Source organism: Marmota monax, unplaced genomic scaffold (genome assembly GCF_021218885.2).
Source record: "Marmota monax isolate L192 unplaced genomic scaffold, Marmota_monax_Labrador192_F-V1.1 WCK01_AAM20220418_F8-fsc00020, whole genome shotgun sequence".
Classification (NCBI taxonomy): domain Eukaryota; kingdom Metazoa; phylum Chordata; class Mammalia; order Rodentia; family Sciuridae; genus Marmota; species Marmota monax.
Genome location: NW_026692912.1, coordinates 17,305,871 through 17,328,866, shown reverse-complemented (window position 1 = coordinate 17,328,866; position 22,996 = coordinate 17,305,871). Strand labels below are relative to the sequence as shown.

General features: G+C 46.8%; 1 protein-coding gene and 1 long non-coding RNA gene across 2 annotated transcripts in view; one reads left to right on the top strand and one right to left on the bottom strand.

Moving 5' to 3' along the window:
* The window catches only part of Lhx2 (LIM homeobox 2), a 29,282-nt gene extending 21,666 nt beyond the window's left edge, over window positions 1–7,616 (bottom strand). Inside the window, exon 1 of the mRNA XM_058581728.1 lies at window positions 7,547–7,616. The gene's annotated coding sequence lies outside the window, so the exon portion shown is untranslated. The remainder of the gene's footprint in view (window positions 1–7,546) is intronic.
* Window positions 7,156–13,685, top strand: LOC131424442 (uncharacterized). The gene is made up of 3 exons (XR_009227441.1): window positions 7,156–7,345; window positions 8,880–9,087; window positions 13,477–13,685. It is a non-coding gene; the product is annotated as an uncharacterized LOC131424442 (long non-coding RNA).
* The last annotated feature ends 9,311 nt before the right edge of the window (window positions 13,686–22,996 follow it).

Below are 22,996 nucleotides of genomic sequence, written 5' to 3'. Positions count from 1 at the left end.
ATCTCCTGCCTGGGGCCCCCCTTTGGGTACTGCCAATGGATGACCTCAAACTCTGAGGATGGTTGCTGGGGTTGGGGACAGGGAAACCTCCTGAATAATAACTGCAAAGAAGAAAGAGGCAAAATCAAGGTTTCCTCCCCGCCTTGAAGCAGAAAGGACAGTGTTCTTGAAGCTGTTGGCTGCAGTCACAGGGCTAGTTGCCCGCCTTGATTCCCTGAGTAAAGTATAACGTTTCCTGTGCCTGGAGCTTGCTTGCACCATTCAGCAAATTACACTTCTTGCTTACAAAAGTGGGTCTTGCTCAGGGAAATGTGTGTGTGTGTGTGTGTGTGTGTGCGCGTGTGTGTTTCCCCCTCTACATTGAGGTTTCTTTTAGGGATGCTGGTTATTTATTCCAGAAACCTGGACTTAATTTTTAAAAAGGAAGGGTCCACACCTCGTCTGCTTTGACCCTAATTCTGGTTGGAGAAGGCAGAGATTGAACAAAGCTATCGACCTGTGAAAGTCCATTTCCAGGGTATCACTTGTGTCCCCAGGAAATACCCCCAGTGGGGTATGCTTCCTGCACTTTCCCCTTCTCTCTAACCTCTGTCTCCAGTTCGTATAGCAGAGGGATGGTGATTCCTTCCCACTGTGTAGGAATGTGGGGTTGTGGGCATCATCTCCAAGAAAAGGTGGGGTGACGGTTAGTTCTAGGCATGGCAGAAATCCCATATTTTCAACAAGAACCCCCTTTCACAGGCTTGTGGGCTTCATTCAGCAAAGGGGAAATTGTTTTATATTGATGTGAGAGGCCGTCAGTCAGCAGTAAATCTGCTCAGGCATGGCTATCTTTCTTTATGAAACTAACTCATTGCCTTGGTCACACCATACAGAAAATCTGCAGATCACCACTATCGATAGCAAAAATCAGTGGGGTCTTAGTTATTTCCAAGGGGAGCCACGCGTCTGTGACACTAGAATAGAGATATGGCTTGGCCCATTGCTGGCAAAGAGTAGCCCAGTTCCTCCTCCTCTTCTCCCTGCAGCGATCTGAACAATTCTGAAACCGCCTCCCTGGGCGTCAGCTGAGCAGGTTGGGGAACTAACCAGGGCTCTCTCTCTAGGGCCCTGTTAAATGCACTGAACTTAAAATGAAACACGAAGTGTGAATTTCAGGTTTGAACATGATGCATCAGGAAACGTGGAGGTTGGCAGCCCTTTTCCTCCCTCCTGTCTTTCGGTAGCAGGTATTAATATTGTATTAAATGTTATGAGAAAGTAAGGGCTGCAGAGAGAATGTGCTCAGATGCAATTTTGTCAAGGTTTTTATCTGTGATTATGATTCCAGATGTAGAAGCTCCCCAGAGGAGGGAAATGAGGGGTTGCTGGCATGTGACATGTGTTTTAAGGTGTTTGGCAGTGTTTCTCAAAGTGGTGACAAAATGTTCAATTTTATTACAGGGAATTGGTAAAAGAAATATGAATACCAGGTCAGAGATTGTTCACCTCAGCAAAAGGATTTACCATTATCAATTAGGGTGCAGAAAGTTTGTACCTGGGCCCCTGCTCAAATCACACTGGTAACAATATAAATCCATCAGATCAGATCATTCTCAAAGAACAACTGCAACAAAACACACAATAGATAACTACATCTCCCCACACCTAATTTTCACAAAAGATATAAACTGTCTTGGAAGAAAAAAAAAGTAAATATTTCAACAAGAAGTCATTTTTTTCCCAACTGGTATAACTATAGCTATACCTTGTACCTGGAAGATAATTTCTTTTTAATCTAGCCCAGAATTATAGCCAGTCCTGGAAAGGCCATTTTGCTAGCCTCTGCTCTGCAAGTCTTCCAGGTTGAAGCACAAAAAACAACAGCAATAAATTTCCTTACACAGGAGGCCACGCTGTCTTAAAAGAGAACCAGGAAGATTTTATAAGAAAAAGTGGAGACGGGGTAGGGGAGGGAGATTGACTAGCTAATAGTTTTGATACCTTCAAACACACTTGATACTAGAAAAATTTCCTTCCACAGTCTTTTTTTCTTTCAAAGGCATCTCTGTTATCCCTTTCTGAGTTGCAGGACACCCCTAAACTCCATTATGAAACACAAGTTTCCTCATAAACCTTTTATGAGCTTCACATACACTGGCACTAATGGACTCGGGTGCCCAGCCAGTGCTCACTAGATTAAAGGTGGGTTTGGTAGATATTTCCAAAGGACAAAAACGGGGTTTGGTCTAAAGATACTGGACTTGGTTCCTCCCTGGGTCCCCTGTCAGTGGACAAGAGTCTGTACCCACTTGCTGGAGCCACTGCCACACAGATCATCCCATACCTAGCAAACCGTTCAGCGTTCAGCCCTAGCCTTCCATAATCCAAGATAATTTTGCCTTCCCAGCTGTTGACACAAAGCATACTAGGCTCCTAGAACAAAGTGCACCTTCTTTGAAAGTAATCAATGAGGTGATGTAGGACTTGGTACTTTTCCTAGGGGAATAGGGAGGTTGCAGAGAAGGCAAAATGTCAGGCACCGCTACCATCTCTCCACCTGTGCTTTCTGCAAGACCCTGCCTCTAGCCTGGCCCAACTTTCCACTGATCTGATTAGCAAATCTCTACTGGTCTTTGGGAAGTTGGCATTGTCTCTTCAGGTGTAGAACAGTTTTCCCATATAGGCTTTAGCCAAAGCCCAGCCTCTTGGCACCCCCTCCCTCACCATTTTTATTCTTCCATTAATTAAAACAACTAATGTCCCATCGATTATCTCTGCATGAATGAAAATCATTATGAGGCCTTGCAGGTATATGGGAAATTCTGTTTGCTTAAGTATTCACACTTTGATTTCCTATAGACTCATTTTCTCAAGCATAAAGAAATTCAAACAAAACAAAACCAAAATCTCCTGACACTTGGCAATAAAACATGAAGACTAGTTGTAATGAGCTTGTGCCGATCTTTTGTAGAGATGTTCAGATAGCCCTATGCTAGAACTGCGTAAAGGATTCTAGACAGTTAAGGCAAACACTGATAGGTCATCAGACTCACGTTTTGAATTTGTGCTTGTGTTGAGTCAGATGAGCTCATCCACATTTACTTCTAAGCTAACGTGTCAGCCCTTGAAAGTAAAAAGGCAGCGGACAATCAGTTCTATTTGGAATTTCCCAGTTAGTTGGCCATTTCAGCTTGCGTCTTCATTTCTGGGGGCTGCCATAATTAGAGCGATCTATTTTGCATTTACTTCTCTTTGCAAGCACTACATTATTCACTCTTTCCTGTGCTTATTAAACAGTGCCACCTGCACCAAATTCAACAAAGCTCTTCCATCAGTCAGGCCCAGCTAAGGATCCCAGGCCATATATTATCATTAATTGAAGCTCAATTGAATAGTTGACGATAGAGGCATGAGTAAAGGCAACACATTTTCTAGGACCTGTTTATATAAATATTTTAAGAAAAAATCATTCTTCAAATTGTCATCTTTTATAAACTCTCTGTTTCATTTGCTCTGTACAGTAATTCAAGCAGCAATTAGCAAGTCTTTTAATTAATTAACTATTCCCTGTATGTCACCAAGATGCCTCCAACACAAATGTCCTCCTCCATAGGTACTAGCAAATGCAGTCAATATTTTGTCACCCAAAGCTTTCGAACTGACCACCTCGATAACCCTAATATTATTTTAAAAAGGGGGTCTCAAGAGCCAAAGACAAGACTAGAAAGCAGAGGACAATTTTCAGGAAGCTGGCCATGGGTAGTCTGAATTTGGAAAGAGGGAGAGGCAGAAGAAAGGGAACCAGAGGCACAGAGGCAAAAGGCTGAACATGAATGCACATAGACATCAGTGGTTAAGGAAAGGCACCGAAAGTTTCTAGAAAAGATGGGACCATCTCTTAGACTCAGCTGTTATAGCAAAGTCTGTGCATCCAAATGCTGATGATTTACACATTTTAAGAGCCTCAAACGGTGGCTTGTTCTTTTAAAAGCTTCCTGCTTTGTTCAAAATACTGCTTATCTTTGGCATTGTCAACAGCTCTGCATCTGGGAGAGATTAATTAAGTGATAGGTCAGACACAATGAGGTGAAAGGGCATGTCCACCTAATCAGGGCTGATCCATCCATTTCTAGGTAGATCAACTTTTTTGAGGGATGCCAATTTTGGTTCCATTTCGAGGGGAATTTATCAATAGGGATGCCTGCCTGAGCCACTCCAATAAGGAATACTCAGATTGAAATTTTTTTTTCTGCAGACAAAAACATCTAAAAATCTACATTCTTGTATTTTCAATATATGAAAACAAATCATAACTATCAATTTTCTGTGTGCTTAAGTTTTCCCAATCAGGGTGAAGGCTGATCTTCTTGAATATGATTCTTTCACAAAATAGCTAGTTGGATGATTAAAAATAAGATTGCTATGCAGCACAGTAAAAATTAAAAGTTCACTTTTGCTCCTTCCCCCTCCCAAGTGTTTCTCAGGACTCCTTTCTTTCAAGTCCACTTTTAATTTCCAGAAGACAAAATGAAAGAAAGAGATAGGAAAGGGGGTAGGGAAAGAGGAGAGAGAGAATGAAAGAGAAAAAGGTGTCATGGACGAAATTTCTCAAGACCAATTAGAGGTTATCTTTAAATCTTCATCTTCCACCCCCTCCACACCTTTCTAAATAGATCTTTAGATTAGTGAGAAATTAGTTAATTGGGGAAAGCCATGTGGCCGGTTCACCCAGTTCCTAACCAGAAGGGTTTTAAGAACCTTAGATCCCACTCCCATAAATGCTGCCTCTCCATCTCTTCAGCAGCATGTCAGTCTAGGTCAAATTTGTGATTGCAAAATTGTGTGTGTGTGTGTGTGTGTGTGAGAGAGAGAGAGAGAGAGAGAGAGAGAGAGAGAGAGAGAGGAGTAAACTCTCTATCAACAAGGCTAGACTCAGGTAAAGTGATTGTTCTGGGCAAACCCCAAGCAAAACATCTGGAATATTTTTATTCTTAAACACTTCTGCTAATGAAGTTCACATTTTCCAAGGAATTTTTTTGGGGGGAGACTAATGGGGTAAACAATGGTTGGGGTGTTGTGTAACTGATCAGCCATTTCCCCTTCTCCAAAGAAACACAGAATGCTAGATTCTTAGCTACATAATTCTTTAAGTCATCTGGGATCTATCTATAGTTATAAAACTGAGCAGAAATACTTAACAGCCTGATCAATAGCCATTGACCGGCAGTGCACCTCACACCCTAACATGCTCAGCTTGATCATGTATATTTGATCATTGAAAAATTCAAAGCATCTTGCAGCAGTATATCAAGCTTTTCATAAAACAGTCTGTCTCTTTCTGTGGTCTTAAAAAGAGTGAGTTTCTCTCTCCCCTGAATTCATCTATCCATCCATTTATCTACACACACACACACACACACACACACACACACACACACACCTCCCTACCTAGAGAATTTATTGCTCATATATTTGATGAAGAACAAGGTAATTAACTGCGAGGCTATACATCTGGGCGGCACTTCATATCCATTGCAATAATAAAACACTTTTTTCACATTTTAGCAGAAGAAAGGCTAGTCCTGCCCACAGATTCAGAGGACCCCAGAGTCTCTGTCTGCAAAGCCTCCTTGTTATAAATCCTGCTTCCCTCTTAAGTGATGGCATGCACAATTGCACCAAGGGACACTAAGTTTATCTGTGCAAAAGCATCACCGGAAAGCTTGTCCCTTCTCAGAGCTTTAGTATTAGCTTGCTTGGGGGTGGGGGTGGGCTGTTGAAATAGACACAGCTGGCATTTCCATCCCCAGTCTGCTTGGCAGCAAACTGGGGTAAGGGTCCAGAGGACTTATCCTGTGAAGGGCCACAGGTAGAAGAGGTGTATTTTGGGATCCCAAGGACTGGTACATTGAGCATGTGCCACTAAGATTTTGTACCCCCAAAAGGCACCAATCCTGCAATTTTTTTCTGATATGCTGAGGTCAAAAAACCAATTCAACTTTCTCCATAAGGTACCCCAGATCTATTCAGAACCACTCCAAGGGTCTGACCAGAATACAATTGGCAAATCTATGCCAAGCTCCTCACAGAAGTTCTTATAACCCCAACCCTAGAGACCACCCCCACCCCAGTCAGAAAAACAAATTACCTGCAGAACCTCCCATCTTGGGCGTCCCCTGTTCTGTATTCCTAACTGCGCACGAACAAATTATTCGGGGGCCCTTCCTTCTAAAAGCAGCAGCATCTGGGCTGAAGCTCCCTCCTTTTAAGGGGCGACTTCATATGATAATATGTGTAATATGATATGGAATGACAGAATGCATGACAGTTGCCCATAATACAGAGAAGTCAGTCAAAGGACAGAGGGGACATTTGGATAATTACCATCCATTGGCTAGTCAATCACGCGAACAGAGAGAAACTACACAAAACCCACAATGGAGTTGGGAAACAAAAGAGACCCGAGCCAGACTCAGGATTAACCGGTCTAAAGCGATCTAAATGCTTTTGTATCTGAAGAACTGAGGCTCCCGGTCCCCCCCCCCAATCCCAGGGAACTAATTGCGGGGATCAGAGTTAAAGCTCTCTCCCTCCTTTCCCATTTCTCTTTGTAGACTGCTCACCACGCAGGAAAAAAAATGATTTCTCTCTGTGTGTTCATTAAACTATTTTAAAGTTAAAAGGGTGGGGGAGGGGGGTTAGATATGGCCCCTCAGCCCAGAAACTGGGATTCTTCTCCCTTGGAAGAGGCTGGGACAGTCTACGTAGGCTTTAATTCTTTGTTTCAGGGTAAATTCTTCTCTTCTTGCCCCTTGGAAACAGATGCCCCCCACACCTGGGCTGAGACTGGGCAGGTGCTCTCAGAGGCAGAGATGGATTGATGGTACTCTGCTTTGGGTGAGGACCCCGTGCCCCCAGCTGGCCCCTGCACCAGAAAAACACCAGGTCCCCCTTCCCAGTGCAAGACTCAAATTGAATCTGCACACCTAGCATTAAGTGGGGGTAAAAGGGCAACAGAGAAGTGGGTCTAGTCTTCAGCATGGGAGAGTGAGCCAGAATAAGATGGTTGTAAATTGTGGGGAGAGAATTTCTTTCTAAATTGGGGAGTGAGAAAGAGGGAGAAAATCTTTCTAAATGGGGGAGAGAGAGAATATAGCTAACTGGGGGGAGGAATGCAAAGAGTCTCCCTGCTTGAGGGACAAGCAAAGCAAAGACGTAACCCCTCAAAAGAGACAGGAAAATGATGCCTTCAGAGCCAGAGAGGATGGCAAGAGAGGAAGAGAATTCCTTAGAAGATAAAACATACGGACAGAAGATCTCTTAACCCAAGAGCGAACCCCCCACTCCCAGGACAGGAAGACTGGTAACTATCACCCAATTTCCACCAGTCCTCGCTACACAATTCCAACTCGCCCGAAGCCCTCCCGGCCCCGGCGGGCCCTCGCGGGTTCCCGGCTCCGTGGCAGAAGCAGACCCCGGTGCGGGTCCGCGGGTGCCCACGGTGGCCCTACCGCGTCCCCCGCGCAGCCCTCGCGGCCCCGGGGCGCGCGAGGCGCCTGCTTACCTTTCCGAGCCCTCTGTAGCGGGTGTGGCCGGCTCTGCGGGCGGCCCCGGGCCAGGGCCGGGGGGCGGGGGGCGGGGGCGCCGGGCTCGGGGGGAGCGGCAGGGTGAGGGCCGGGGGCGCTGGCACGGTGCCCAGGGGGGGCGACGGGGCACTTGGCAGCCCCAGGGCCTGCGGGCGGGCCGGGCCGAGCCGGCGGAGGCGCGGGCTGTGGGGGGCCGGGGACGGACGCCGGGGCCCGGGCCGGGGGACAGGGAGCTCCCTCCCGGGGCCGGCGGGGCGCTCCAGCCTGCAGGGCCGGCCCGGGAGCCGGAGAGGCGCGCGGATCAGAGGGGCTGTTTTCTCGCCTCCGCTGACAAATCAATCAGGGCCCGCCGAGCCGGGGGAGCTGCCACCCCGGCTGCGGCGCGCCGTCCCTGCTCGCCCTGCGCTGCCAGCTGACGGCCGCCTCGAGTGGGCGCGGGCCGGGGCGCAGGCTGCGCCGCGGTCATTAGGCTGCGGGCGGGCGCGGGCGGCCGGGGCGGGGGCGGCGGCGGCGGAGCCGGGAGGAGGCGGCCGCGCCGCGCCGCGTCCCTCGGCCTCCCCGCCCCGCCCGCCTGCCGCCGTCCCGCGCCCGCTCCGCGCTCTTCGCCGCCCCCCGCCCCCGCCTGTGACTGTCACTGGCTCCGGCCGCGGGGCTCTCCGGCCGGCTCTGCCCGCCTCCCTCGGAGCCTCTCCATCCCCTGTCCCTGTGGCGCTCTCGGTCTCCTCTCCCGCCTCAGTCTCTCCCCGATCCTCAGCTCTTCCTCACTGCGCTTCTCTTTCTCTCTGTGGGGCGGATTCTCCTACCCTGGGCTCCTCGCTCTCACCATTTTCTCCCTCCTCTCATTTCTTTCTATCTCCCCTCACTTGCCACCCTTTCCCCCTTTTGCTCAAGAGGACTCGCTATCGCTTCCTCTGTCCCTATTCTGAACAGCCAGCATAAGCCATTTCCCTGCTCTGGGACCTCGAAGGAGTCACTTCTTCCCTCCAGGCTGCAGTTTCCTTATCTTTAAGAAGAGCTAATAAGCAGCTCTTGGTGGGATGGTTGTAAGGAGCGTGGAGGAGGGGGCTCAGGAGGCGCTCAGTGACTCTGGTCCCCCCTCTTGAAGCTTGCACATTACTCAAATGCAGCAGTCAAATGTGGCAGCTGCCTGGCGACCAGGGCATACTGGGTGCCATGGGTCCTCCACATGACCCCTGTCTTCAGCCCAGAGGGCAAGGACCAAAGGCCAACTCTGCAGGGAGAATAAGGGTGATTTCTTCTGGGGTCCCCAAAGCCCCTCCTGAGAAGTGTCTGTGGTTGACCTCTCCCCAGGTTGTGGTTGGCCACACCCCAGAACTGGATCTAACACCTCAGGCCCTGTCACTTGCTGGTTCCTTCCTGGTTGACTGACAGTAAGCAGAGGGGCAACTCTCTCTTCTGTCCTTAGACCCAAGCAGGAGAAATTCTGCTCTTCCTCCCACCACCACACTAGGATTGGCTTTTAAGCTCCTGGACGGAGTGTGGCTTCAGAGTCAAACTGGTGAGTTCAAGACCACCTACTTGGGTGAGTCACACCATTCTAAGCTTAAGTTTCCTCATCTGTGAAATGGAAACAATGACCACCTTCCTTTTAAGGACTGTGGTTTGGATCATCCTTGGTGTGCATAACGTGCCCAGCTTGTAGAAGGTTATTTATTCTGTCTAGTTTCTATTAAGGTTCTTTGCTTGGCATTGAGGAAGAAAGAGCAATTCACAAGGCAGGCACGTCTGCTGTCTGCCTTCATGCAACTTACATTGTAGTTGGGGAGGCAAACTAAACTACAATGACATATTATTTCATGACAGTTGTACAAGTGCCATGAAGGATTAGTGCCATGATGAGATCAATCCAGGGAAGCTGCCCTATTCCCTGGAAGATCTTTTCTCTTTTTTTTAAAAAAAAATTTTTTTTAGTCATTGATGGACCTTTATTTAATTTATTTATTTGTATGTGGTGCTGAGAATTGAACCCAGGGCCTCACACGTGCCAGGCAAGCACTCTACCTCTGAGCCACCACCCCAGCCCTGGAAGATCTTTTCTCAAGATGTGTTGTCATCAAAGCTGAGACCTGGACTGGGGATGTGGCTCAAGCGGTAGCGTGCTCGCCTGGCATGCGTTTGGCCCAGGTTCGATCCTCAGCATCACATACAAACAAAGATGTTGTGTCTGCCAAAAACTAAAAAATAAATATTAAAACTCTCTCTCTCTCTCTCTCTCTCTCTCTCTCTCTCTCTCTCTCTCTCTCTCTCTTTAAAAAAAAAAAAAAAAGCTGAGACCTGAAGTCATGTATGGGCATAAGGCTGTAGTTAGCAGGAAGTAGAAGGGACTGCTAAAAGGGGTGGTGGATAGAGTGTTCCTGGTAGAGGAAGTGGGGAGCATGACCAGTAGGAAGGCCAGTATGGCTGGGGACATGGGAGAGGCTGGGAAGGTAGGCAGGGCCAAACCTGGAAGGGGTGGTTCTTCTAGACCAAGTGGAGGAGTCTGGGTCTCAGTCAAAGGAACAGCTCTTCTTAACCCTAAACCACATGGGGCCTGATTTGTCCTTTTCTGAACTAGACAGAAGAAGCCAGGTTCAATCCCTAGACATGTCATTTTCTTTTGGTCCATCTTGGGGGTTGCCATCTCTTGTCCCTCTCCCCGTCTCTGGTCCAGAACTGCCCACCCTGAAGTGGCATTGCCTACCTTGGCAACTCACCCCTGCTGTCACACAGCACTCAATTTGTGGGGAAGACACCTTAGAACACATAGGATGATGATGACCATTAAGAGGGAGTCACCCGCAGGGGACTTGAGGCATGAGACTAAAAACTCTGAGGGCAGGTCAGGTCCGTCCTGAGTTCACTTACCTAGCACAGTGGTCCCTAAGGTTTGCCTGGCCCAAGGCAGGTACTCAGTAACACATATTGAGAGAATGAAAAGGAAAAGTGAAGTTAAAGTGCAGAAGGCTGAAGGGTGAGTAGGAGTGAAGGAAGCCAAAGAGGAGATTTGCCTAAGAAGATCTAGCCAGGAAGAGCTGGGAGGGGTCTGGAGAGAGGGAGGGTCTGAATGTTTCCTGAGCTGCTCCTCTGAGCCAGGCTGGTGCAGTTACTCTGTCAACCTTCATAGCACCAACTCTCATGGGTACCATTACCCACCCTTTTCTGAGGAAGTCCAGTAGGTTAAGTCACTGGCCTGAGGTCACACAGCCGGTAAGAGCCTGAACTCAGGTTTGAACTCGGGTCTGCCTGCTCTTCACTAGAAGAAGGAAGCAAAAGAGGAGGAGAAGGCAGAGGAAGGAGATGACTGAGAACAAAAGAAGTGCCGTGGCAAAGGAGTGAGCTCCATGAGTAATTTTTCAACTTAAAAACAATTCCCATTTCCCAGCCTTGCGGAGGCAGGCACTGCGGATCTGAGACGAGGCCAGTCTTCTGACTCACAGGAGCCTGCTGAGGGGCCCAGCGAGCTGCTTCAAAGCCAGCCTCTCCAGCACAGGCGCTTTTAAACTTCACACGGGAAACTTTCCAGGGCTGACTTTTTGCACTTTGTTTCCAAATCAAGAGATGGGGAAGTCCCTCTCAGCCCAGCGGGGAGGAGATCTCACTGAGACACTTGCCCTGGGGTCCTAGGCTTCGAGAGGGGCTCCCCAGCAGGGCAACCTGCTCCTCCCCAGATTCAGTGGTGGAGGGACCTGTCCCCTGCTTCCGGTGGTTCCCAGGGTGAATTTATGGTACAAGCATCCTCCTCAGGGAATGAGGCCTCTTCTCCTGTGTTCTCCCACATCTGCCTCTACCTGGGTTCCCCTGGTGGTGGCTTTTGCTAACAAGGTGCGACCATCTCAAAAGGATCATAACATGCTCCTTGTTCTTGTCGTCCACAGAGCATCCTCAAAACCAAACCACACTGTCTATCATTCTCTGATCACCATTTCGAGAGGCAGCGAGGGTCTTCCTAATCCTCAGCTCTCTCTGGTTTTTGGAATTCAGATTTGGTTTTTGGATGTACATCAAGAGGCTGGCTCTGTGCATTTTAATTAAGCTGTCTTTTTTCATTTATTACTAATACACTCCTCTTAACTATGATTTATTTGTTAAACAAAGCACCATAAGCCGTCACTTATTCATCTTAATTTCAACAAAATTAAAGTAGTCGCTGTTAGATTGCACCTAATTGCACTTGCAATGAAAAGAACGGAGATGTTAATCAAAATAAATTGAAGATAAACAATAAAATCATTAAATCTTTGCAGTGGTAAGTGTAACTAATCAGTTTTGACTAGAAGCGACCAAACAGGAATAATGAATGTGTCACTGAAGGCACAGTCATTAAGAGAAACTATGGAGACCTGGTCCTTGGGGCAGCAGCCAGCAACCCTGCCTGTATGGCTCTGAGGGTTCCTGCTCCCTGGGCTGGATAGAGGCGCCCTCTGGATCAAGAAGAGCCAACGGGAGGCTCAGAGGATGGGAGGAGTCTTGGGACGGGGGTTGCTGGGGCTTCTCTCAAGGTGTTGAGAAAACAAGAGGTCCCAGGCCCATTTCTGGACAGCCCAGGTAACCAAAGATGGGGTGAAATAGACTGAAAAACAGACAGCTATCCAGGGAACATGAAGGGACATGACAGGTATACACACCCCAGGGGATACAGTAGAGAAGAGTTCAGCAGGAAGAGACAGAGAAAAGACCCAGAACAGGAACAAGGAAAGGAAGCCAACTGAGGCAGAGAGGGTGAGATGGGGTGAGACCAAGCGAGAGCCTCTGAGACAGAGAAAGCGGGCAGCCCTGGCAGGGCAATGGAGGAAGGAGAGAGGCAGATGCGCGAATGCTGCAGAGCCACGGAAGTGGAAGCTGGTCATTCTTAGTGAGCTACTCCCTCCTGTGAGGACTGACCATGTTTTTTAAAAGCCACTGTGCTTCCTCAGGAGCACAGGCAGGTTAATGACCATGAGGATGGACCCTGGACTGGGCTCTGGGAACACAGGGTTGATAAGGGAGGCCACCTGGGGTCTCCCTGGCTCATCCTCCATCCACAAGGATTTCATAGGCTTAAAGGGTCTAGATTGGGACCTTTCGTCATGGCACCCTGGTCATCAACTGCAGAGCCAAAGGGAGGCCAGCTCGGGTTGCTCTGGCTGCAGCCACCTCAGCACACCCCCTTCCAACTCAGAAGGCCCAGAATGCAGGCCACTTTGGGAAATGGGAAAATCTGAAGATATGACCTCTTGGTGAGTTGGGAACAGAGACTACAGGAAACAACCTGAAAGACACATTTTTGTTTTTCTTCTTTTTGGTGCTGGGGTTGGAACCCAGGACCTTGCACGTGCTAGGCAAGTACTCTACCATTGAGCCCCAGCCCTACCATCGAATACCCACCCTGAGCTTAGGCCTGGGTTTGGCTTGGCAAATATGTGGTTGAATTAGATATGACATCTTTGTGGGCTGGGGATGTGGCTCGGGTGGTAGCGTGCTCGCCTGGCATGCGTGTGGCCCGGGTTCGATCCTCAACACCACATACAAAAACAAAAGATGTTGTGTCCGCCAAAAACTAAAAAATAAATATTAAAAAAAAATTAAAAAAGATGTGACATCTTTGAGCCCCTGTTTCTCCATCTTTAAAGTAGGGTTAATAATAATACAAACCTCATGTTTATTATGAGTTAATATTTGTAAAGAGCTTAGAATGGTGGTTGGACCTTGGAAAAGGCTTTATGTGTTTGTTAAGTAAAACCAAAATAACCCCCTGCTCTTATGATGTGCACCAAATTCAGTAGGGGAAACAGACTCATTAACAGTCAAGTTCAATCCAAGGGGTTAAAGGACATGATAATGAACTTGAGGATGCTTTCAGACCCAGGGTGGAGACAAAACCAAAACCTTCCACTGAGCAAAGTTTTTGTTTGTTTGTTTGTTTTTGCAGTTTTGCAGTGCTGGGGATTAGAACCTGGGTATCAATTTGCTAAGCAAGTGCTCTACCACTATGCTACATCTCCAGGCCTGAAGGAGAACTGGAAATAAGTGACATAATGAGGAGGGGGAGAAGAAAAGAATGTTCTAGGCAGAGTGGACCACCATGAGCAAAGGTGCATTGGCAAAAAATGGCAGGATACACCTGGGGATATCAAGCAAGTTGGGATCAAGGTGAGGCTGAAATTCAAATTACATCTGGGTCCATTGGAGAACATTTGGGTAAACACACTGATTGTTAAATTATATTTAATAATAATAGTAGTAGTTATTATTATTATTATTTTGCTGCTCCCAATGTATTTGCTATGCTTAGGGAATTGGGGAGGTGGGACTTTTCTTTTTGGATTGTGTCTTATCACTTTTCTCCTTCTTTCCTCTCTGACCACATGGTTCTGGTAGGGGCTACTCACCCATGTCTCCAGGGACTGGAGCACATGACCCATTCCTAAGCCAATCAGTGCATTTCACTCCTGTGGTCGAGTGATTGGTTGAGGGTCGAGTGATTGGTTGAGGGATGGACAATCCTGCCCAATGGGAGCCAGTCCAGGCTTTGGCTGGAGGACCAGGAAAGGTCTTTACTCCTTTCTGCTGGTCTCTAATCTGACAGGATGCAGGAGCTGGGGCTTCTGTCACTATCTCACTACCGTGGGGATTCTGAGACCAAAGCCAACACAGCAGAAGGCAGCACGATGGAGCAAAATGAGTTCCAGTGACATCATATGAGCCCCAAATCCAGCCAAGACGGAGCCAGCCCTAGCCCCTGGCCTTTTTGATTTCATGAGCCAATAAATTCCTTTTTGTTTAAGCCAGTTTGAGTTAGGTTTTGTGTCACTTGGAAAGAGTTCTAACTGGTAGAGGCTTCAAACAGTAATGTGACACTGTCATGCGTTTAAGTAACATCACTCTGGCAGCCCTGGTGTCGCAGAGGGGCTAGAGGGAGTGAGCCTAAAGGCAGTGAGGCCAGTGGGGAGGCCGGCCTGGCTGTCCTTAAGAGGGCTTATGACGAAGAGTGGAGCTGAGGGCCTCCACCTGTATATTCATTTTCTAGGGCTGTCACATCATATTGCCCCGAACTTGGGGGCTTAAAACAGCAAAAGTTGATTCTATCACAGTTCTGGAGGCCAGGGGTCCAATATTAGGGTATCAGCAGGGATGCATTCCCTCTAAAAGATTTAAGGGTGATTTCTTTCCCCTCCCCATGCTGAGGATGGAATCCAGGGCCTTGCACATGCTCTACCACTGAGTAGCATCCCCAGCACCAAGGGAGGGTTCTTGAAGAATTCTCCTTCAGGTGAGTCCAGGTGTTCCTTGCTTTGGAGCGGCACAACTCCAATGTCTGCCTCCAGGTTCACATAGCTTTCTCCTCCTTTGTGTCTTCATCATCTCCTCATCTGTCTCTTATAAGGATTTAGGATCCATCTGTGAAATCCCATCTCAAGATCCTCAATTATGTATGCAGAGATCCTTATTCCTAATGAGGTCTCATTCACAAGTTCCAGGACATGGATCACCATTTAATCCTCCACAACTAGCAAGGGAAATAACCACCAGACCAAAAACACCTGTGTAATTGTATTCTACAAATATGTGCTGATTTTCCTTCCTGGGGTACATAATAAGGAAAGGAAATTCAAATGATAATAGACCCATGAGGAAGGGAAGGCTGGTTGGCCAACCTGGAATCTCTTCCTGAGTGTCTTCACCTGGGACCCTGAGGACTCTGTTCATAATTACCTCACTGTGCCTCTACCCTAGGATATGGGAGTTCCATTTCCTTCAGTCCTGTGCCGGGCCAGGTGATGACCATGGTCATGTCAACCCTTTGGGTGACCATGACTCTGTACCAGGCAAAAGGCTTGAGGATGTCATGTGGTAGCTCGATTCTTCCATTAATAGAGTTTGTTATTATCCCCTTCCATAAATGAGGAAACTGAGGCTCAGAGGAAAGGAATGTCCTCCTGAAGCACACACCTAGTTATTGCCAGCGTCAGGACCCAAGCCCACATCTATCTGATCTCAAAGCTCATGCTTGTAACCAGGACACTAGTCTGCCTGGATGCAGACCCTTGGGGATGGAGCAGTGGAGCTGGGAAGACACCCGTGGGCTGGAATCTCCAGGACTGGCAGTGTCCTCCCTGATGGTAGTACTCCAAGGTGCCAGTGCTTCTGCCTCATCTAGGACTTCCAGGAAGCAGGAAATAGCCTCCAAATTCCTCTCTGAAATAAGAACTAGAAGTAAGAGCTGCCCCACTAAGGATGAATGGATGCCTGTGTCCATGAAGGGCCAGGAGCACACCCAACTAGGACTACCACAGTGGAGGCCAGTGCTATTCAGAGGAGACTTGGGTTGGGTGACCAAGAAGGCAATGGCCAGAGTCTGGGTGAGGGAGGAGGGGCAAAAGAAGAGCCCCTCACCTGCCCATGGTGCTCCTTTTTAAGCTGAAGAAATGAAGGCTTTAAGACTTATTGTACAGCCAGGCTCATGCCTGTAATCCCCTAAGCAGCTGGGGAGGCTGAGGCAGGAGCATCTCGAGTTCAAAGCCAGCTTTAGCATCGGCCAGGCACTAAGCAACTCAGTGAGACACTGTCTCTAAATAAAATACAAAATAGGGCTGGGGATGTGGCTCAGTGGTTGAGTGCCTCTGAGTTCAATCCCCGGTACAAAAAAAAAAAAAAACTTCTTTTACAAAAGTTAAATAGAACTACAATGTGACTCGATAATTCCATTCTCAGATATAAATACAAAATAATTGAATGCAGAGACTCAAACAGGTATTTGCATACCTGTCCCTATTGGGATTATTCTCAAGAGCCAAAGGTAGAAGAATACTGTGTCCACTGATAGATGAATGGATAAACAAAATGTGGTTTATACATATAATAAAATATTATTCCCCTGGAAACAGGAAGGGAATTCTGACATATGCCCTAACATGGGTTAATCTTGCAGACTTTATGCTAAGTGAAATAAACTTGTCATGAAAAGACAAATGCTCTGATTCCACTTATGTGGGGTACAGAGAGGAGTCAAGTTCATGGAGAAAGCAGAGTGGTGGTCACCAGGGGCCACAGGGAGGGAGGAATGAGGAGCCTCTGTTCAATGGATGCAGAGTTTCCATTTGGGAGGATTTAAAAAAAATAGTGGGATGCATGGTGAGAGAGGGAAGGATGCCACTGGACTGTACATTTAAAAGTGGTTAAAAGATAAATATTATGTTATGTGTATTTTAATCACAAAAAGCCAAAGCTGACATTTTTGCCTAATTCTAATAAAAATTCTTCCTAGACTACAAAACAAAAATGAAAAACAATGGTCCACAATCTTCACGGTGTGCTCATGGGGCCTCAGGCCACTTGCAGAACACAGCCCACTTGTCATCATAGGGTCCTCTGCAACAGTCACAGTGGAATCATTCCATTTTCCAGGTGAGGAAACTGAGCCTTCCCCAGGCTGTACGGCTAGAAAGTAGCTCAAACCCAGGCACTGAACACTCAGTGTTCAAGTGCCAAGGAACACTCAGCCCAGGGGTGACAGCGCCTGGCTCCTTAAACTCTCCTTGGTGTAGAGGTGGAGTGGAGAAGTGGGAAGAGCTGAAGCCCTTGGCACGCTTGACCTCTGGGCAGAGTGGAGAGGCAGCCAGAGGCAGGCAGGGAACCTGCACCAGTGGGGAGCCATCCTCATCGAGGACACCCTTTCATCTTAGAAAGTCCCTGGGACAGCTTCTCCGCCTGCTGGGAGTTGTGTGGAATCTGAGCATGTCCAATCAATGTTTTATTCCATCCTGAGTGGGCCCTTTTGGGCAAAGTAAGCTCCTTTTTCCAGGAGAAAATAAAAGTGTAAGCATTTCCAGGGCACTTACATGTGACGTTTTTTTCATTCAAACAAAATAACCTTTGGCTCAGAGAGGCAAAGCATTTTGTCCAGCCCTGGCTTCCAGCCCAGGACCCAGCGGATACTCTACCTCCCTCTGGAGCTTGCTTTCTTCTCCCCCCCTGCCCTTTTCTTATTCTTCTCTATGATACTGGAGATTGAACTTAGGGGCACTCTACCAAAGAGCTACATCCTCAGCCCTTTTATTTATTTATTTAGAGACAGGGAGTCTTGTTAAATTGTCAAGGCTAGCCTCAAACTTGGAGCCCTCCTGTCCCAGTCATCCAACTATCTGGGATTACCAACACATGTGACCACATCTGGTTTCACTCTGGAGCTTTCTAAGAGTAGGGGTTGCCTCCCTCCCAGCCTCAGAGTTCCTCCTTTCTGGTCTTCTAATGGTAAACTACTCAGGAGGGCTGGGGGTACAGAAATCCCTATGACATCAAATCTACAGAAATCCTCTTCCCTGCCAGGAAGGACATTTGGGACTCTGAGTCATTAAAAAACCCACGTGGGGGCTGCGGTCGTAGCTTAGTGGTAGAGAGCTTGCCTAGCACTCCCAAGACCCTGGGTTTAATCCTCAGCACCACATAAAAATAAATAAATAAAATAAAAGTTATTACGCTCATCTACAACTAAAAAATATTTAAAAACATCTAGGTGGGATCATGCTAAGAGAAATAAGTCAGACTCAGAAAATCAAGTGTCAAATGTTTTCTCTGATATGGGGAAGCTAAAGCAAAATAAGGGAGAGAAGGCAGCGGGGGGATCAGATATCCTAAAGATACAGGGGAGATCAGTGGAGTAGAAGAAGGAGAATGAGAAAGAGACAGTAAAGGAAAAGAAATATGGAATGAATTGAGTAGAATCATGCTATATATATATATATATATATATATATATATATATATATATATAAATGTATCAAAAGGAATAACTCCTTTATGTGTATGTAAAAAGTACCAATTGAAAACCAATAAGAAATGAAGGGAAGATCAGTAGACGAGTGAGAAAAGGGGGATGGAGGAGGGAAGGAAAGAGAAGGGGACAGGGGATTGAAATCAAATTCCTTCTATGTATAATCTTGTCAAAAGGAGCCCAAATACTATGCATAATTATAATGCTCTAATTAAAAACAATCTAGATGGGCACTTCTTCTCGGGAAGGTGACTAGACCCCTGACTCCTCATCAGCCTTGCCACTCTCTGTCCTCCATGCTCCTCCTCCTCCAGCTTCTCTGAGCTATATGCTGTCACTCAGGCCTTTGCCTCTGCTTCTCCCTCTCTGAGCCCCACCTACTGACAAAACCACTATGCGTGCCTCAGGTCTCAGCTTAACCGTCCCTCTTTCTGAAAATCCTTCCCTGACTTGGATGTGATCAAAGTTCTGTCTGTTTTGTGGCCACATTAACCAGGCTCATCCCAGAAGTGACTCTTGAGCCTTTTCAGAGTACAATCAGGCATCTCCATTAACCTTTATTAAAGACATCCTTGGAAATGGCTGGGGTGTCGTCACCTACGGAGACCTGGCTGATCCAGGCAGGGGCAGCCAGACCTTTGTAGCTGCACATCAAAGCTGCCCATCCCTGGTCCCCAGGTTTATGGCCAGAGTGAGACAGAGCTGAGACCTGTGCTCAGGGAGATGTGCTTGCAGCAAACCTTCCATCCACCTTGCTGGTCCACCCTCCAGCACCCAGGGAGATGAAGGTCTTTGAGAAGATTCAAGACCCACTGGGAATCCGAAGAGTTTACAACATAGCTAGGAAAATGTAACATTCTTCCCTACTTTCCAGGGCTGTACACACATCATTCTTGTTCCTTATGAAGTCACACTTTGTGACTAATGATCATACCTATCATTTGCTGAGACTTACTATGCGCCAGGCTTGCTAAGTGCTTTCCTTAGAATATTTCTCTTTAGGGCATTATGAAGTGTACTCAATTGTCAGTCCCATTTTACAAAATGAAGAAACTGAGGTTCATAGAGGTCACATCATTTAACTAAAGTCATCCAGCTGGAAACTGGGAACCTGATACTTTCCACAGGCAAAACTCATCTCCCAACCCCTCCTCCACCCAAACATTTTTGCTGGCTTTTTGTGGACATTAGGACATAGTCCTTCAGTGTGGCACTGCAGGCCCTTCACCAGCTCTCCATGTCTAACACCAGCCCCACCCCTGCCACTCAGCCCACTTGAGAGTTCCCCTTCTCTGCCATGAACCTGTGGCATTGCACATGTTGATCCTGCCATGCGCAATATTCTTCCTGTCTTTTTCATTTGATGAACTTTTGCCTACTCTTCAGCTCCTAGCTCAACATCAAAGATGCCAGCTCAATATTTCCTACTTAGGGTGCTCAGGGGTGTGTGTGTGTGTGTGTGTGTGTGTTGGGGTGTGTTTGCATTTATTTACATGTCTGTTATTCTTTAGGCTCTGAGATTCCTGAGACCAGGTGCCAAATCCTACTCATCTTGATCTCCCCAGCCTTGAGCTCAAGATCCAGCCCAGAGTAGGTTGCAAGATATGTTTGGGACTGAATGAATGACCCAGTGGCATGAACAAAGGCTATAGATGTGATAACAGGAAACTCCAAGTGCTGTCCCTGGGAAAGAAGAGAAGTTCAAGCCAGTGGAAGAAACCAGTGTGCTGGAGAGATACGCCAGCTCCCTGTGACTGGTTGAATTAAGAACATGCCCCAATATTCTTTTCTCAAGAAATATTTTTAATGAGCTTCAGGATGACTCATTCCTTGACAGCCTCACCACACCTGTGACTTCTAAAGGGGCCTCATGCTTCTGCCTTAACTCAGAAATCTTCCCTGGGTACCATTCACTCACTTGTTCTATAAGTCAGCATAGGACCTATGCTGCTGCAATAACAACCATCCCAGAACATGGTGACTCTTCCTGTATACTCAATGATGGGTGGCTGGAGATCTTAACATTATATCATCCTCCCTCAGGGATCTAAGCTGAAGGAGGCTCCTTCTTTGTATTTCTATGATGCTGAGGTAGAGAAAAGGGATGTGGTATAAAATCATTCACTAGCTCTTAAAATTTCTGCTCACAGGTGACTCACATCATGTGTGTTCCATGATACTGGCAAAGGCAAGTCATATGACCACACCTAACTTTATAGGTGGCAGAGAAGTATAATTGAGCTTGTGCCTGGAAAGCACAGAGACTGAAGTTATTGGCAAATATCATTCAATACCACCACACCCATCGATTCAACATTGACTGTGCATCTACTATGGGTGTCTCATACTTCCAGAATGGGAGGTGGGATATCTTCTGCTCACATGTCACCTCTGGGAAGTCTCCTGTGACTCCTGGAAGGCCCAGTCAACCCTTCACACTGCTTCAGGTGGACAGAGCTCTGCATTTACCACTTCTTCTGCTTGAAATGCCCTGTCTCTTTAGCATTTGCAAATTCCCATCCTTCCTTCTTCCTTCTCCTCTCCCTTTCTTTATTTAACAAATACACACTAAGCACCTCCATGTTCCAGCACTGTGCTTGGCATTTCAAGATCAACTTAAACACCATGCATTTTGAAGATCTTTCCTGATCCTCCCCCTTAGGGGGAAAAAAATCAAAACACCTCCCTGCTTTGGTTCCCAGCACCTTGAACAACCCTCTGCTTGTTGCTTTGGCTTTTAAGTATGTACATCTACACTGATTTTGGCCACTAGGCTATGAGCCCTGTGAGGTGGAAGTTGTGTCTCATTCATCTCTATATCCCCAGTCCCTGCAGAAAAGGAGTGTTAACTGGCCAACTGAGTGACTAAGTGATGGTTCAACAATAACTTGCATACAGATTGGACAATATGAGGTGGGGAAGTCTATACCCTTCCCCAAGCTTACAGCCCTGCCTCAGCTGGCCCTTGTCACTCTCTCCAGGTCTGATCCTTTAGCTCACCAAGCATACCAAATTCATTCTTGCATCAGGACCTGTGCAGCTGTCCTGCCTCCTCCTGGACCATTCTAGTGCCAGTTCATTGCTGGGCTGGCTCCCTCTTCTCATTCTAAACTCAGTTCAAATGCTACCTTCTCAGGATGGCCAACTCCATCTAAAGGAACTCCCAAGGCCCTCTCTATCCCATTATCTGTTTTATTCTGCTCAAAGCATTTTCCAGAGATGCTATTTAACTTAATTATTTGCTTATATTCCTGTAATCTGCCAATTCCTTCTAAAATATAAAGTTCAGGAGCACTTTAGATATAGATCTTAGCTGGCCATTGCTGGAACTCTGAATAGTGCCCATCACACATCCATTCATTGCAGGTAGACACTTACAAAGCAGGCTATGAGATACTTGTGCATCTATAATATTTCCATCCCACATACATACATACATAAGAAATCCCATGAAGCCGTCCTTTAGGTGACAAAGCAGAGAGGATGTGCAGGGCCATCTCCTTGTTCACTTAACTCTGCTCACAGCACAAGCCCTGGCCCTGTATAATCACAGCTATATAAACTAGTCTGGGCGTTGTCCCTGCCCTGCCTTTCAGAGAGTATGACAGCCAGATAGAGCTAGCAGGGAAGACATAGACTTCAAAGGCTTCGTCTTTACCTGATGTTGCCAGGTAGCTGGGAGGCCAAGGGGCTGCCTATGCTGGACTTGTGAAGAGGCTGTTTCACCAGATGGGGCAAAGCAGCTTTATCTTCCCTTCTTCTCTCAGTGGCAAGTCCTCAAGGGCAGAGTCCTGGATTCCTAGCACATTACATGGGACTGAAATGGAATAGAACTCTGGACTTTCATGTCCTCCCGAAGTGTCTTTCTTGCAGTGTGAGGAAATCAGCCCTTTTGTTCACTGTTACATTAGTTCACTGTTTTCAGATGGCAACTTTGTAGGCCATAATAAACACCTCCAATATGACATGACATTTCTCCTTTTAGGAGCATGCCCTCCAGACAGGAAAATGAGTATGGACAGATCCATTCAGTTCCTTTGATCGTGCATGAAAAGTGATCTATTGAGATCTAGTGAATGCCAGGCACAGAACCAGGCTCTGAGATATTCTCATGAACACACAGATGTATCTCCTGGGTTCCCTTAGAATTACAGAGTTTAGTAGGGGAGAGAGACATTGAATGGTCATTTATGGAAATCCACAGTGGAAATCATATTAAGCACTTCAAGAAAGAAGTATGCAGTGTGGAAGACAAGGGTCAGGAATCCTTCTAGCAATTTTTTTTGTTTGTTTGTTTTGCCAGAGGGAAAAAGCAGCAGTTCAAATATCCATTCAAAGGGGAGTAAAGGGAAAGACTGTGGACTATAGTGCATCTATAACAGAGTACCTATTAGAAAAAATGAGGCAGGCCATATGAATCCGCAGTGAAAGACGTCCTCAATATAGTGTTAAATTTTTAAAAAAGGTGTATGGCATGCTTGAATACTAACAAGTATTCTGGTTTGTGTGTGTGTTATTAATATTTGCATAGGAAAAGACTGGAAGAATATGTCCCATATTGTTAACAGCTGTTATTTGGCGGGGGGAGGGCAATACCTGTGACTTTTATTTTTTAAACATTCCAATAATGTTTGAATTGTTAAAAATAGACCTACACTACCTTGGTAAAAAGAAAAAA